Source organism: Rhineura floridana, chromosome 1 (assembly GCF_030035675.1).
Source record: "Rhineura floridana isolate rRhiFlo1 chromosome 1, rRhiFlo1.hap2, whole genome shotgun sequence".
NCBI classification, from domain to species: Eukaryota; Metazoa; Chordata; class Lepidosauria; order Squamata; family Rhineuridae; genus Rhineura; species Rhineura floridana.
In genome coordinates, this window is record NC_084480.1 from 91681972 (window position 1) to 91697181 (window position 15210).

General features: G+C 46.9%; 1 protein-coding gene across 1 annotated transcript in view; it reads left to right on the forward strand.

Annotated features, from left to right (window-relative positions):
• CNTNAP4 (contactin associated protein family member 4) overlaps positions 1-15210 on the forward strand; it is a 466116-nt gene that overhangs the window by 87926 nt on the left and 362980 nt on the right. The window lies entirely within an intron of this gene.

Below are 15210 nucleotides of genomic sequence, written 5' to 3' on the forward strand. Positions count from 1 at the left end.
TCGGGCTCAGGTCCTAGTTATCTATCAAATCGTTTGTCATTTTATGAACCGGCCCGTCCTTTAAGATCTTCTTTAGACCCTGGTCTTAATATTCCCTCCTTTTCCCAAATTCACCAGATGGGCATTAGGAATAAATTGTTCTCAGTGGGGGCACCAACTCTTTGGAATGCTCTTCCGCAGGAAATTCGTTCTTCCCCTTCTCTGTTTAGCTTCCGTCACCAAGTTAAGACCTTTTTTATTCCGGTTAGCTTTTGAATTGTAATGTGTGATATACTGTATATTTCTTATAATGTTTTATAACTTGTTTGGTATGTTATACTGTACTATGTTGTTTTATTATGCTATTGTTTGCCGCTTAGAATTCCTTGGAACTGAAGCGGGATATAAACTTTTTAAATAAATAAATAAATGTTCAGACACTAATTCACACAGTGCATTATGGCAGAACTACAGTGTGCATGTGTACAATGGGTGAGGGACATCAACAAGGCACTGTTTGTTGCAGCCGTGTAAAAGATAGTTGTGTGAAATGCCAGTATATCAGCCAAAAAGCCACGGTTCCTTAACACAACTAGGGTTGCCAGGTCGGAGCCATCCAAAAACCTGAGAAAATGGGGGGGCCCTAGTGATGTCATGGGGCGGGCCCTAGTGACGTCACGGGGTGGGCCCTAGTGATGTCACGGGGCGGGCCCTAGTGATGTCACAGGGTGGGCCCTAGTGATGTCACGGGGCAGGCCCTAGTGACATCACGGGGTGGGCCCTAGTGATGTCATGGGGCAGGCCCTAGTGATGTCACGGGGCGGGCCCTAGTGATGTCATGGGGCGGGCCCTAGTGATGTCATGGGGCGGGCCCTAGTGATGTCATGGGGCGGGCCCTAGTGACATCATTAAGCATGATACATTCTATCAAGCACAGTTGCTTGGAGCATGCCATTCAAAAAAAATTCTCTGGAGATTAAAATAGAAATCTTACCTAAAATAGGGTGTTCCTAGGTCCATCTGAAGTGACAAGGTCATTCTTTCTCACAAGCTTAGGGTGATGCAAAATGGAAATGGACTGCCTTCAAGTTGGTCCCAGATAGGGTCTTCATGGTAAGCAGTATTCAGACAGAGGTGGTTTACTATCGCCTTCCTCTGAGTCTGAGAGGCAGTGACTGGCCCAAGGTCACCCAGGGAGCTTCATGGCTGGGTGGGGATTCGAACCCTGGTCTGCCAGGTCACAGTTCAGCACCTTTAGGGAACATTTAATCTAGCTTCCTTGCTTCTGGCAAGAAGGGTTTACGTGCCCTCAGGCCAGGCCATTATAGAAAGAAAGGAGCTTAGTGTTGCAGAGATGTTAGATTGGAGCACAGATGGATGCTCCTGAAGGCAGCAACTCTAAACATGCTTATTAAGGAACTAAGCCCCATAGAACTCAACAGGACTTACTTCTGAGTAGATATACTTTGGATTGTGCTGTTAGTAATGCTTGACTAGGGATCCTCTGCAAAGACATCCATATCCAAGCAGGGTTGACAACCCCCTGCATGGAATGCCCTGGCCTTATCTTTTAATGTGGCTGCTCCAAACTTCTTTACAGATTTGACCCTTCACTTCAGAAAGAGGTCTGAGAAATGTGTAAGAGAAAGAAGATTCTCTACCCTTTCTGTCTACTCTGTGGGGTGCTATAAACTCACTTGGACAGCCAATCCAATTCCAGTGAGTAATAATTGACAGAGAGAAAACACCCATGGTTTGGTCTACCTTCACAGGCAGCAGCTTGGGAACAACAACTGCAGCCACACTTTCAAATATGTGAATTCTCTTTTACCATTAGTGGGCAAAAAACAAACCATCATGCAACCAACAAGGCACATCATCAATGGTTTTTAGGGGTTTAGTTGACCACATGGAACCACTGTTGTTGCTTCTATGGATTTAAGGGAGGAGGGTCAAAGGTACATGAAATGCAAACAGAAAATGAAAAAAGACAGTGATGCTTCCCTAAATGCAATACCATACCAACCACAGCAACACATACCAAAGGGTCAGCGTAACCCTTCAACTTCTGGGTAGAACTCTTACTAGGACATTAGGGTCATTTCTTGGGAGGTGCAGTTTTGATGCCTTCTAGTTTACTTGCTTCTGGCAAGAAGGGTTTACGTGCCCTCAGACTTGGCCATTATTGGAAGAAAGGAGTTTAGTGTTGCAGAGATGTTAGATGGGAGCACAGATAGATGCCCCTAAGGCAGCAACTGTAAACATGCTTATTAAGGAACTAAGCCCCATAGAACTCAATAGGACTTACTTCTGAGTAGATACGGTTGCAGCCATGTTAAGGACAAGGGAGGACATTCTAGGCACCCAAATAATTGGGTGTCCGAACAAATTAAACCAGAACTATCACCAGAAGCTAAAATGATGAAACTGAGGTTATCATACTTTGGACACATCATGAGAAGACATGATTCACTAGAAAAGACAAGAATGCTGGGAAAAACAGAAGGGAGTAGAAAAAGAGGAAGGCCAAACAAGAGATGGATTGATTCCATAAAGGAAGCCACAGACCTGAACTTACAAGATCTGAACTAAATAGGACTTACTTCTGAGTAGATACGGTTGCAGCCATGTTAAGGACAAGGGAGGGCATTCTAGGCAAGCAGTTGGCAATCACAATTATACAATTATACAATTACCTCTAGTATTAAGGTAAAGGTAAAAATGTGACAGAAATAAAACCAATAGCACCAGGTTACAAACAATTTTTTTATTAACAAACACTATCTTTAAGAGAACAAAGGCAGGTTACATCACCAAACCATCATGCAACCAACAAGGCACATTTTCAATGGGTTTTAGGGGGTTGAGTTGACCACATGGAACCACTGTTGTTGCTTCTATGGATGTAAGGGAGGAGGGTCAAAGGTACATGAAATGGAAATAGAAAATGAAAAAACAAGACAGTGATGCTTTCCTAAATGCAATACCATACCAACCACAGCAACACATACCAAAGGGTCAGCGTAACCCTTCAACTTCTGGGTAGAACTCTTACTAGGACATTAGGGACATTTCTTGGGAGGTGCAGTTCTGATGCCTTCAGAAAAGAAGTGTCTTAGTTTCTTCTGGCCCACGGAGGGTTCTTGACATCTTGGGCACCGCAGAGGAAGAAGAAATGTTAAGAGAACGGCCAAAGTTGTTATCTGGGAAGTAGGGACTAAATCAACCAACCTTTACTTATTTATTTATTAGATTTATATACCACCCCATAGCCAAAGCTACCTGGGCGGTTCACAGCCAACTAAAATTTCAGTATACAATTAAAACACATAATTAAACAATTTAAAACATAACATAGAAAAATTTCAAGATTAATAAAACATTTTAAAACACATACTAAAATGCTGAAATGCAAAAATGCCTGGAAGAAGAGGAAGGTTTTAACCTGGCGCTAAAAAGATAGTAGTGTTGGCGCCAGGCGTACCTCATCAGGAAGATCATTCCATAATTCGGGGCCCACCACTTAGAAGGCCCTTTTTCTCGTTGTCATCCTCCGAGCTTCCCTCTGAGTAGGCACCCGGAGGAGGGTCTTCGATGTGGAGCACAGTGTACGGGTAGGTTCATATCGGGAGAGGCGTTCCATCAGAACCTTGGCTTCCTCTGGGTCATTCAGCTTTCCTCCACTTGCTAAAACTCAGGCCACATTCACACCACACATTTAATTCACTATTAAACTGCTACATCACACAATAATTTGCATTAATTAACTTATTTTGTAGAACCCAAACTTTCTTGTAGACCTGTAGGAGTATGCCACAAAGCTGCTGGAGGAGCCCTGCTGGATCAGAGTAAAGGCCCTTCATATCACAAGCTATATGGCTCTGTGTACCATTTGCTGGGAATCACAAGTGGGGACAGCGCTGCTGCACTTGGGTCCTGCTTGTGGGCTTCCCACAGGCATCTAGGTGGTCACTGTGCAAACAAAACGCTGGACTAAATGGACCTTTGGCTGATCCAGCAGGGCTCTCCTTATGTTCTTCAAACCCAGCATCCAACCCTGGCCAGTCAAATGCATCCTGTAAGTTCACAACCAGAAAGCAAGGCGATAGACCAAGGATTTGCAAACTCACCACCACCACTACTTGAGCATTACTGAGGGTCTTGGCAGACCACTTAATGACTGCTTTGCCTGCTGAAGCAATTGAATGGTTTTAAATTGCATCAAGATGAAACATCTTATAAAAGATTATACGAAATAAGAAAAATCTTTTATAATGCTTGGGAAAATAGCAGGGAGTAGAAAAAGAGGAAGGCCAAACAAGACATGGATTGATTCCATAAATGAAGCCATATGATTCCATAAAGGCATGCCTACCAAGATCCTGCTGTCCGTGCTTCCTGGATGTTCTGGTCCTCGTCCCGGCTATCTACATACAGCAAGATAAATGTGGAGGGACAGGCACATCAGCGCTCAGCGCTCCCCAAACTAGGAGTTGTTCAGCAGACTACAGTCCCTTTTGCATCCATGAGCTGGTGAATTAACAGCTGACTAAATTAACAATTTTATCAATTGTCACAGTTATTTAATGTGGAGAAAAAGGAACACAATCTTTTCTTCACACTACTTTCCCAAAAGGACAATCTGCAATTTGTTTTGTCACTCTCCTGATATTGCCAGTGGGATATTTTAATTAATATTGAACTAAACTCTACTTTTCTCAGTGTTCTCTTTTACTGTTCTCCATCTTTTTTATTTGAGCCTGTTAAATATTTGATGGTTATTCTTTTTTTTCCCTTGACTTGCCAGTGAAATTCACACACACACAAAAGTACTTTGGCTTGATTATGATATTTCTGGCAATTCAGAATTCTGTTTTGAAAATGCATGCAGCCATAGTTAAATCTGCTATACTTTTGATGTGCCGTGCTCACTCTTGACCAGGATCTTAAGAACATAAGAAGTACATTTCTGGATCAGACAAAGTCTAGTCCAGCATTACACTGGTCAACCAGATGCCAATGGGAAATCCATAAGCAGAACTTGAGCACAGCAGGAGAACATCTTGTGATAGTGAATTCCATAGTTTAACTATGCATGCCACCACTATATGAAGAAGTACTTCCTTTTTTCTGTCCTGAATTTTCCAACATTTTCCAACATCCAGATAGGCTGATGATGCTACCCTGTTCTTGCAGATTACCAAGTGGGGAAACCTAACAGTGGGGCCTGTCCAAGGTCTCAACAATACAGAAACGCAAAACTGGCACCAGGAGAGTGCGTTCTCCACATTCAGCATCTCATGTCATGTGCCATACCTCACTGCTTTCCTCAATCCCTCTCTCTCTCCTTTAAAGAGCTCCTTGCCTGCACCCTTCCTCTGCATTGTTTCACAAGCACTGTTTCACAAGTATTGTTTCACAAGCATTGTTTCCGGAGCAGGAGAACCGGCTGGACTAAGGAGGAGGAGCCAGCCCGGCCGGCCCTCCATGGCTCCTGCTGAGGCTGAGCCTGCAGGCCGCCGCGTCGGCCCTGTCTCGGCAGCGGTTGCTAGGAGACGGGCGCCGCGGCTTGTCAGCCTCAGCAGGAGCTGTGGAGGGCAGGCTGGGCCGGCTCCTTTTTAGCCCCGGAGCCGGTTCCTCTGCTCTGGAAAGGACGGCTGCTGGCTTCACCCCTCCTGCTGTGGGCGCCACTGGGCGGCAGCGGCCGCGATGGGCCCCCCCAGTGGCGCCAACAGCAGGAGGGGTGAAGTGGCCGGCCATCCTTTCCGGAGCAGGAGAACCGGCTGGACTAAGGAGGAGGAGCCGGCCCGGACTGCCCTCCACAGCTCCTGTTGAGGCTGAGCCTGCAGGCCGCCGCGTCGGCCCTGTCTCGGCAGCGGTTGCTAGGAGACGGGCGTCGCGGCTTGTCAGCCTCAGCAGGAGCCATGGAGGGCAGGCCGGGCCAGCTCCTTTTTAGCCCCGGAGCCGGTTCCTCTGCTCTGGAAAGGACGGCCGCCGGCTTCACCCCTCCTGCTGTGGGCACCGCTGGGCGGCAGCAGCCGCGATGGGCCCCCCCAGTGGCGCCAACAGCAGGAGGGGTGAAGCGGCCGGCTGTCCTTTCCGGAGCAGGAGAACCGGCTGGACTAAGGAGGAGGAGCCGCCCCGGCCTGCCCTCCACGGCTCCTGTTGAGGCTGAGCCTGCAGGCCACCGCGTCGGCCCTGTCTCGGCAGCGGTTGCTAGGAGATGGGCGTCGCGGCTTGTCAGCCTCAGCAGGAGCCATGGAGGGCAGGCTGGGCCGGCTCCTTTTTAGCCCCGGAGCCGGTTCCTCTGCTCTGGAAAGGATGGCCGCCGGCTTCACCCCACCTGCTGTGGGCGCCGCTGGGCAGCAGCAGCCGCGATGGGCCCCCCCAGCGGCACCAACAGCAGGAGCGGTGAAGCGGCCAGCCGTCCTTTCTGGAGCAGGAGAACCAGCTGGACTAAGGAGGAGGAGCCGGCCCAGCCTGCCCTCCACAGCTCCTGTTGAGGCTGAGCCTGCAGGCCACCACGTCGGCCCTGTCTCGGCAGCGGTTGCTAGGAGACGGGCGTCACAGCTTGTCAGCCTCAGCAGGAGCCGTGGAGGGCAGGCTGGGCCGGCTTCTTTTTAGCCCCGGAGCCAGTTCCTCTGCTCTGGAAAGGACGGCCGCCGGCTTCACCCCTCCTGCTGTGGGCGCCCCTGGGCGGCAGCGGCTGCGATGCCCCCCCCAGCGGTGCCTACAGCAGGAGGGGTGAAGTGGCCGGCCGTCCTTTCCGGAGCCGGAGAACCGGCTGGACTAAGGAGGAGGAGCCGCCCCGGCCTGCCCTCCATGGCTCCTGCGCTGAGGCTGCCAGGCAGGCCGCAAGCCGCATGGGCCCCGTCTTGGCCGGGGCTAAGAGGGAGCCGGCCCAGCCTGGGCTCCACTGCCACCACTCGCCTCCACCCATGGCAGCGGCCGTGATCCCCCCCAAACCAGAGACTTCAGCAGCCTGAGCCCCAGGGGAACTGGCTCTGGGCCGGCTGGGGCTAAGACGGAGCCAGGCCGGCCCAGCCTAGCCTCCGCTGCCACCGCTCGCCTCCACCCACCCATGGGCCATCAGATCACCCTCACACACCCGGCCTCACCTGTGTGTTCTCTCTGTGGGTGGTGGGCTGGTGGCGGGAGCGGGCAGGGGCTGCTGCTGGAGGAGTCCCTCACTGTGTCAGCTGCTCATGTCCTGCCTGCCTGAAATTGTAAAGAGCGGAAGTCAGCCAGCCGCAGCCCAACGTATGCGTGGTCAATCACGCATGCGTGGCTGAGGGGGCCAAGAAAAAGCCGGAGATCCACCTTTTAAATTGAAATATAGCCGGAGGCTGTAGACGGCCCCTTTTGCCGGAGTCTCCGGCAGAAAATCGGAGACCTGGCAACCCTAAACACAACAGGTACTGCAGTGTGAAAGGAATTTTAGAAATTAGGACAGAAGTGCTGCAATTTTAAACCGTTAAACTAATGCAATAAGCCCCATGTCTGAATGCAGCCTTATACTTGGCCTTAGGTACCTCTCATTTCTGCCCATCCTCACTCCTATATTTCTTTTCCCTCTCAAGTCTAATCAATAAGCGGCTCTGTCAAGACATGCCACAGAATGTGGGGGCCACAAGTTCTGAGCTGGAAGGATGGACAGTACTACTTCAGACTGCAGTTGTGGGATACCAAATTTTACTGTTCTCTTATATGAAAAAACTCTGAACAAAGAGGAATCCAAGTACAACAGGGAGCAAACTGGGATAGTAACTTTATCCCTCATGAACAATTTTTTTCCGTGTAGGGACGCATTAAAAATGGTATGCCACTCACACTTGTAGTCTGAAATGGTATAGACCATCTTACTATCTCAGGACTGTCACCTTATTCTACTGCATGTGCAGACAAGACAGAGCCAGCATTAACACCTGGCATCCTTTGGCAGCAGTCAGGGTCTGAGCAGTCTGGCAGGGAAATCATGAGGGGGCCAAGTGGCCTATCCGGAGAGGGGATGAGTGAGCTTAAAAGCCAGCTCCTCCCTCAAACTTGCCTGTTTGCCTTTCAGCGCCCACCCTCCCTCCCTTGTCAGTATGTGCTTTGCTAGTCGTCATGTGGAGCTGAGTGGGAATTTTTTGGGGGGGGATTCTGATTTCAGACTCCCTTTCTTTTTGCCTACTCCATACTGCTTGGTTTAATTCACTTTGTTTTTGGAAGAGTGTGGTTAGCTTGTCTGGGCTAGCACAGAATTCGGGCAGGTGAGGAAGGCTGGATACTGAGGCATTCTTGGGTTAATGGTACCCTCTAGGGAACTGCCAGTGCGTCATGCCTGGTGGGGATCTGGGAGGTGTCCTCGTGAGCCTAATTTGTGCATCAGGGTGAATGCCAGTATGGTGGTTCCAGGTTGCACAGGTTGGATGCAGGTTGGTTCTACTAGCAAGGAGGGACAAGTTCATCCCCATCCTTTGCTGGGGAGCCACAGCCAGCGGCTGACTGACATGCCCCGAGGCCTGAAGGGAATTATCCCTACCAGATAGGTTTTATCATCACCTGCCCAAATAAATATAATAATAAATAATAATATAAAATTTTATTTTTAGGCCGCCTATCTGGCCGAATGAACGGCCACTCTAGGCGGCGTACATAATTAAAAATACAACATATAATACAGTTTTAACATATAAAACAATTATAATCCACCAACCTACATCTATACACTGTAAACTAAAATTATCTAGGAGACTTGTATGCCCACTGAAACAACCAAGTTTTCAATCCTTGGCGGAAACCTACCAGGGAGGGGGCATGGCGAAGGTCGTATGGCAGAGAGTTCCAGAGGGTGGGGGCCACAACTGAGAATGCCCTCTCTCTGGTCCTCACCAGCCTAGCTGTCTTAACTGGTGGGACCGAGAGAAGGTCTTGTGAGACAGATCTCATCAGGTGGCATATTTGGTGATGCTGGAGGCGCTCCTTTAGATAAACTGGACCGACACCGTATAGAGCTTTAAAGGTTAACACCAACACCTTGAATTGGGCTCAGTACACAACTGGTACCCAGTGCAGATCTTCCAGCACTGGGGTGATATGATCCTGGCGGCAGCTGTTTTTAATCAACCGTGCTGCCACATTCTGTACCAGTTGTAATTTCCGGACCGTCTTCAAGGGTAGCCCCACGTAGAGTGCATTACAGTTGTCTAAGCGAGAGGAGAGCAGGGCATGCACCACCCGTGGGAGCAGATGGACCGGAAGGTAGGGTCGCAGCCTCTGTATCAGACGTAATTGATACCTAGCTGCCTGGCTCACCGCTGACACCTGAGCCTCCATGGACAGCTGGGAGTCAAGAATGACCCCGAGGCTGCGAACCTGGTCCTTCAGGGGCAATCTAACCCCGTTCAGCGTCAGGTCAATATCTCCTATCCTTCTCTTATCTCCCACAAGCAGTACCTCGGTCTTGTCAGGGTTCGGTTTCAGCCTGTTTCCTTCCATCCATTCACTTACAGACTCCAGGCACTTGGAAATAGTCTCCACAGCCTATTCTCGGTGAGAACTTAAATGAGAGATAGAGCTGAGTGTCATCTGCATATTGGTGACACTGCAACCCAAATCTCCTGATGATAGCTCCCAGCGGCTTTACATAGATGTTAAACAGCATGGGAGAGAGGATAGAACCCTGTGGCACACCACAATTGAGAGGCCAAGGGTCTGAAACCTCCTCTCCCAATGCCACCCTCTGGTGCCTGTCAGAGAGATAGGAACGGAACCACCATAAAACAGTGCCCCCAGTTCCCATTCCCTCCAGGTGATCCAGGAGGATACCGTGGTCAACGGTATCAAAAGCCGCTGAGAGATCCAGGAGGACGAGGAAGGAGTGTTCTCCCCTATCCAACACCCTCCTTATATCATCCACAAGAGCGACCAAGGCTGTTTCAGTTCCATATCCAGTCCTGAAACCCAATTGGAATGGATCTAAATAATCTGTTTCCTCCAAGTGTGTCTGTAGCTGTTTGGCCACCACGTGTTCGATCACCTTGCCCAAGAATGGTAAATTGGAGACTGGGTGAAAGTTGTTTAAATCTTGGGGATCCAAGGAGGGTTTTTTCAATATAGGCTTTATTACCGCCTCCTTGAGGGCGGATGGCAATGCACCCTCTTCCAAGGAAGCATTTACCACCGCCATGATCCCTTCGCTCAGTCTCTTTTTGCAGCCCACAATGAGCCACGTGGGACAAGGGTCAAACAAACAAGTGGTCGGTCTCACAGTAGAGAGCACCTTGTCCACTTCCTCAGAGGGAAGAGGCTGAAACCGATCCCACTGGACCGGATCGCAACTGATCGCCTCTGGCCCACTTCCTGTGTCCACGGCGTGCAGAATTACGCTCTTCAGGTGATCGATTTTATCAGCAAAATGTTTTGCAAATGTGTCACAGGAGGCTTTAGAGTGCTCCATGGGTTCCTGGGCAACTGGACCGACCAGGCTTCTGACCACTTGGAACAACCTCCTGGGACAACATTCTGTGGATGCAATAGAGGCAGCAAAGAAGCCCTTCTTTGCTGCCTTTGTTGCCACTTGATAGGCTGCTATTGCTGCTCTAACCAGTGTCCGATCGTCCTCGGAGCGAGACTTTCGCCACCGGCGTTCTAGCCGTCTCACCTCCTGCCTCAAACCCCACAACCGTGCTGTATACCATGGTGCGGTCTGAGTTCTATTCAGGGGGAGAGGACGTTTTGGAGCCACCCGGTCTATTGCCCCGGTGAGCTCCTTATTCCACTCTGTCACCAAGGTTTCGACCGGGCGGCCTTCAGACAGCTCCAAATCTCCCAGCGCATTCAGGAATCCAATTGGCTCCATCAGGCATCTGGGGCAGACCATCCAAATTGGTCCCTGTCCCCTGCGGAGGGTGTGTGGCAATAAGAGGTCCATTTTCACCAGATAGTGATCTGACCATGACACAGGGTTTGAAGAAATAGCCCCCATTTTCAGAGCACTACCACCCCCTCCAGAGACAAATACAAGGTCGAGAGCATGACCAGCTACATGGGTGGGCCCACAATTACTAAGGTGCAGTTCCCAGGAAGTCATGGTTTCCATGAAATCCCGAGGGGTTCCTATGAGATCCGTCTCGGCATGCAGGTTAAAATCCCCCAAAACCAAAAGGTTGGGGGAGAGGTTCAGTTTGGATGATTTGGTTTAATTGGTTGAACATTTGAAAAAGTTGTTATATTTTTAATAAATATAACATTATTCCAACTTGGTGTCACGAGTCTTCTTTTCGGTGTGGTGGCAAACAGATTCTGCTTTCTTTCATAGCATGCAACATTTGCTTTTTTGTTTGAGGCATCTTCTAAGGTCTTTTGAAATGTATTTCATTCTCCTGCATGAACCATTATAGCCTGAAAATATTTGTTTTTAAAAAAACCTATGCTATTAATCTGCTATCAGGCACTGACTACAACATCCTGAAAATCTTCACTTTCATTTTGAATAGACTTTCTGTCCCTAATGATTAAAGGAATTAGAATTAGAGAAAGGCTTAGAAAAGCTATAGGTAGTCAGGAATTTATTTTCATTTTTCCATGACTGCTATGAGCTGTACAGCATAATGGGTAAGAGAGAGAACTATGATAAAGAATGCCCCTGGTTCAAATCTTGCCTCTGCCATGAACTGACTAAGTGGTCTTAAGCAAAGCTAGACTCTGGCACCTTATCCTGCACCATTGTGGTACAGTAGGGCCCCGCTTATATGGCGAGTCCCATTCTGGACCCCCACCGTAAAGCAGAAAATGCTGTAAAGCGGAACCCCATTGACTTTAATGGGCCGCATCACACGGAAATGACGCGAAAATGGCACAAAATGTCGCAAAAGAGAAAAAAAAAGCTTTTAAATTAAAAACGAAAGCTGCCGCATCAGTGGAATGCCTTAAAGCGGAACGCTGTAAAGCAGGGCCCTACTGTACTTCTTAAACTGTCTTCAAGCATTGCAAATGTGTTGCAGGAAACATGTGAGGAGGCAGCAGGAACAAGCACAGGGGTTAAGTCACTCTTTAGCACCAATTTAATCATTTTCCAATTCTTGAAAGGCAACTACTGTATGTGAAGCAGGGAGCCTTTTGTATCTGTGGAGGCTCCACACACATTTTGAAACAACATTATTTTGAAATGAGAATGGAGGGGGCAGAGCCAACATGCTTATCCCCACTGCCCCTCTCACATGCTTCCTACAATATATTTGTAACACCTAAAAAGGCCCTTGGAGGAGGGAAATTCAGGTGTACTCTCAGTTGACCAGTAGCATCACCACAGCAGATTGCTCGAGGTTGGCATTGCAGCTACCAACCCAGCAGGGATAACATGATACAATTAGCCAATAGGGTTTGACTTTTATCTGCTTCTAGAAGCTGATGATTCTAGCCTGGTCTTCATTTGGGTGCCATCTAATTGGCCGCTATTGGAAATATAATACTGGTATAATTGCATTGCCAGTTCTTACTCAGTTACTTCAAAAGATTGAGTACTGAGGAAAATCTCAGTAGACTGTGTGCACCAGCCCTGTAGCGAGGATAGGGGAAATGTACCCTGTCTGAGCAGTGCTTCACACACCCTCTTAGGGTGTGTGTGTGTGTGTGTGTGTGTGTGTCAAATTGTCTTTTTAATTTGTGACATGATAGACAATGACAGAACAGAAGCAATTCCCTCTGAAAAATTCAATGAATAAGGCAGGATGCGTGCACAACAAAAGCCTCATCTGGAAGAGCCCCCAAAAGTCTGCTTACTCAAGACTTTCCCTGACTAAGGGTAGATTTTTCATAATCACAATCACCCTGTAATTACTTAACTTATCCTGAAAAGAAAAACAGCCTGTATAGTATCATCACCTTTGTAGAGTTAAATATTACAACTTCATATTATGAGTTAGACTCCACTCCTTGAAGTTTCCTTTGCTCTGATTTTCAGTTTCACTTTCAGTTCTGTTGTCTACCAGCCAGCAATAAAGAAGCATGTTTGCTTGCCTGCATTATTGTTGTTGTTGTTGATGATGATGTTGTTAATTCATTTATATCCCACCTTTTCCCCAGACCTGGGACTCAAGTCACCTTACAAAAATAAAAACAAATGCAATTAAAAACATAAAAATAAAACAGAAGTTATAATTAAAATATAATTAAACTTACTATAAAATTAAATCCATTTAAAACATGGTGATTAAAAAATTACAAATCAGTAAAAATAGCACCCTATTTATAGCCCTTGCAGTCAGTTCCCCAAAGCCTGTCAAACAGAAAAATCTTCACCTGCTGACAGAATTACAGCAGGGAGGGAGACAGTCTAACCTCCCTAGGAAGAGCATTCCAGAGCCTGGGGGTAGCCACCAAGAAGGCTCTTTCCAATGTTCCCATCAGGTGAGCCTGTGAGGATGGTGGGACCAAGAGAAAGGCCTTCCCGGATGATCTCAGGTCTCTGACAGGCTGATATGGGAGGAGACACTCCTCAGTACGAAGTAAAAGTTTGATTATTCTGCAGTTATCATAATGAGTAGAGCAGGATTGGGTGATTAATGCTAAAGGGTGAAAGAAAGAGATAACTGAAAGTGATCTCAAAAAGTATCTACCCTAAGTTACTCTTTACTCTTTTAAAACACTCACTATATTCACAATTACAGTGGCTATGCTTTCTTCTTTTTCTTGAATACTTGATGGCAAAAGATAAAAAATCCCTAGAGGAATAGAAACACTGCCGTGCATGCTACAGCTAGCTGGCTGTAACTCAGGCCTAATCTCTGATTTTCCTAATGTATGCAGTTCAGCATGAGGCCTTTTCAGGGTTTCTAGGCAGAATAATCAACCCAGCAACCAGTACAAAAATTCCAATTGCTTTCCACAATTGCTTTCCATAATTGCTTAGTTAGCCCTTTTTATAACAACCAGTTAAATTTTTTCCCTTGATTGTCTAACAAGAAGGAAAATTTAAAGATCAGGAACAAGACTAGGAGGGATCCTCAAGGAGGAGTTATCACCTTTTGGTATCCCCTTCTTCATTGGATCCTTAACATTCCTTTTTTCTTATGACACAAAAATATGCAAGTTTCCTGTTAACTTGACCTTTACATAGTTAGCTTTACATATATATTAACACACTCTCTGGCTGAAGGAGGAATGAGGAGGAAGGTCACTGCCTTTCCCTTCCCTGGCCTGGTCCTCGCATCCTGCCCACCAGTGAGTGGGGAGGGGAATTGGATGGCACTATGCACCTCTCTTCCCAAAAGCCTTACCTAGAAATGTGGCTGCCCCACCTAACAAGGCTGGCTACAGGGCTGGTGTGCACCCTATATGAACAACAGCATAGTTACAGCATTAAGTTGTGTAAAATTCAGGGGGCTTACTCCCAAGTAAGAGAGTATAGAATTTTAGCCTTGATGTAAGAAATTTGCATGTGAACTGATTGGTATGAACCTAACCCCTCCACAGAGAAGGGGAAACAAAGATGTTTTAACCTTCATGGGCAGATATTGTGAAATAACCAGTGCTAATGGTTCTCATCAGGATTTGTTGTAGGTAGATAATTGTTTTCATATTTCCTAACTCTCTAAGATATTATTGCATGTTGAACAGGATGCTCAATGAATTAGAATTAATTCTTTCTTTAAAGAAAGATGCAATATTGTAAACCCTTCTAGCTTCACTGAACACATCTCTTGATATGAAGGAGGATTCATTATTGATCCTCTTTTTCCTGCTGACTGCAACCAAAGATACTACTCTTGACCCATTCACCATTTTTGGATCTATTGGTTACTTTCTCAAAGAGATCTTTTACATAATTTCCTTGTGTTTGCTAAATAGCAAATGCCAGCAAAACATAATCAGTGCAAAATTTTCTTCCATTCTTTCCTTTGTTTTTCATTCAGTCTTCTTTCAGCTAAAACTAGAGCAAGTATTGATTCTCATTTTTATTATTATTTTATTTTTTCCAAATATAAATGCAGAAAGAATGCTTGTCCTGTTTAGCAATCAAGCTGGAAAAGGATTTAACATTCTGAAATATTGATTAGAATCTGTTTGCTTATATGCCATTGATTGTGAACCACTGTTAAATCCCCTTGTCTGAAACACTGTTGTTGCTTTTGTGTTAAATGCCCAGGACTTGCATACTAATAATTGTTCAATAATGATTTCATGTCCTTCTACATCACCAGCATGCACCAAAAAAAAAAAAAACCCCCTAGCAGAACAAGGCCCACT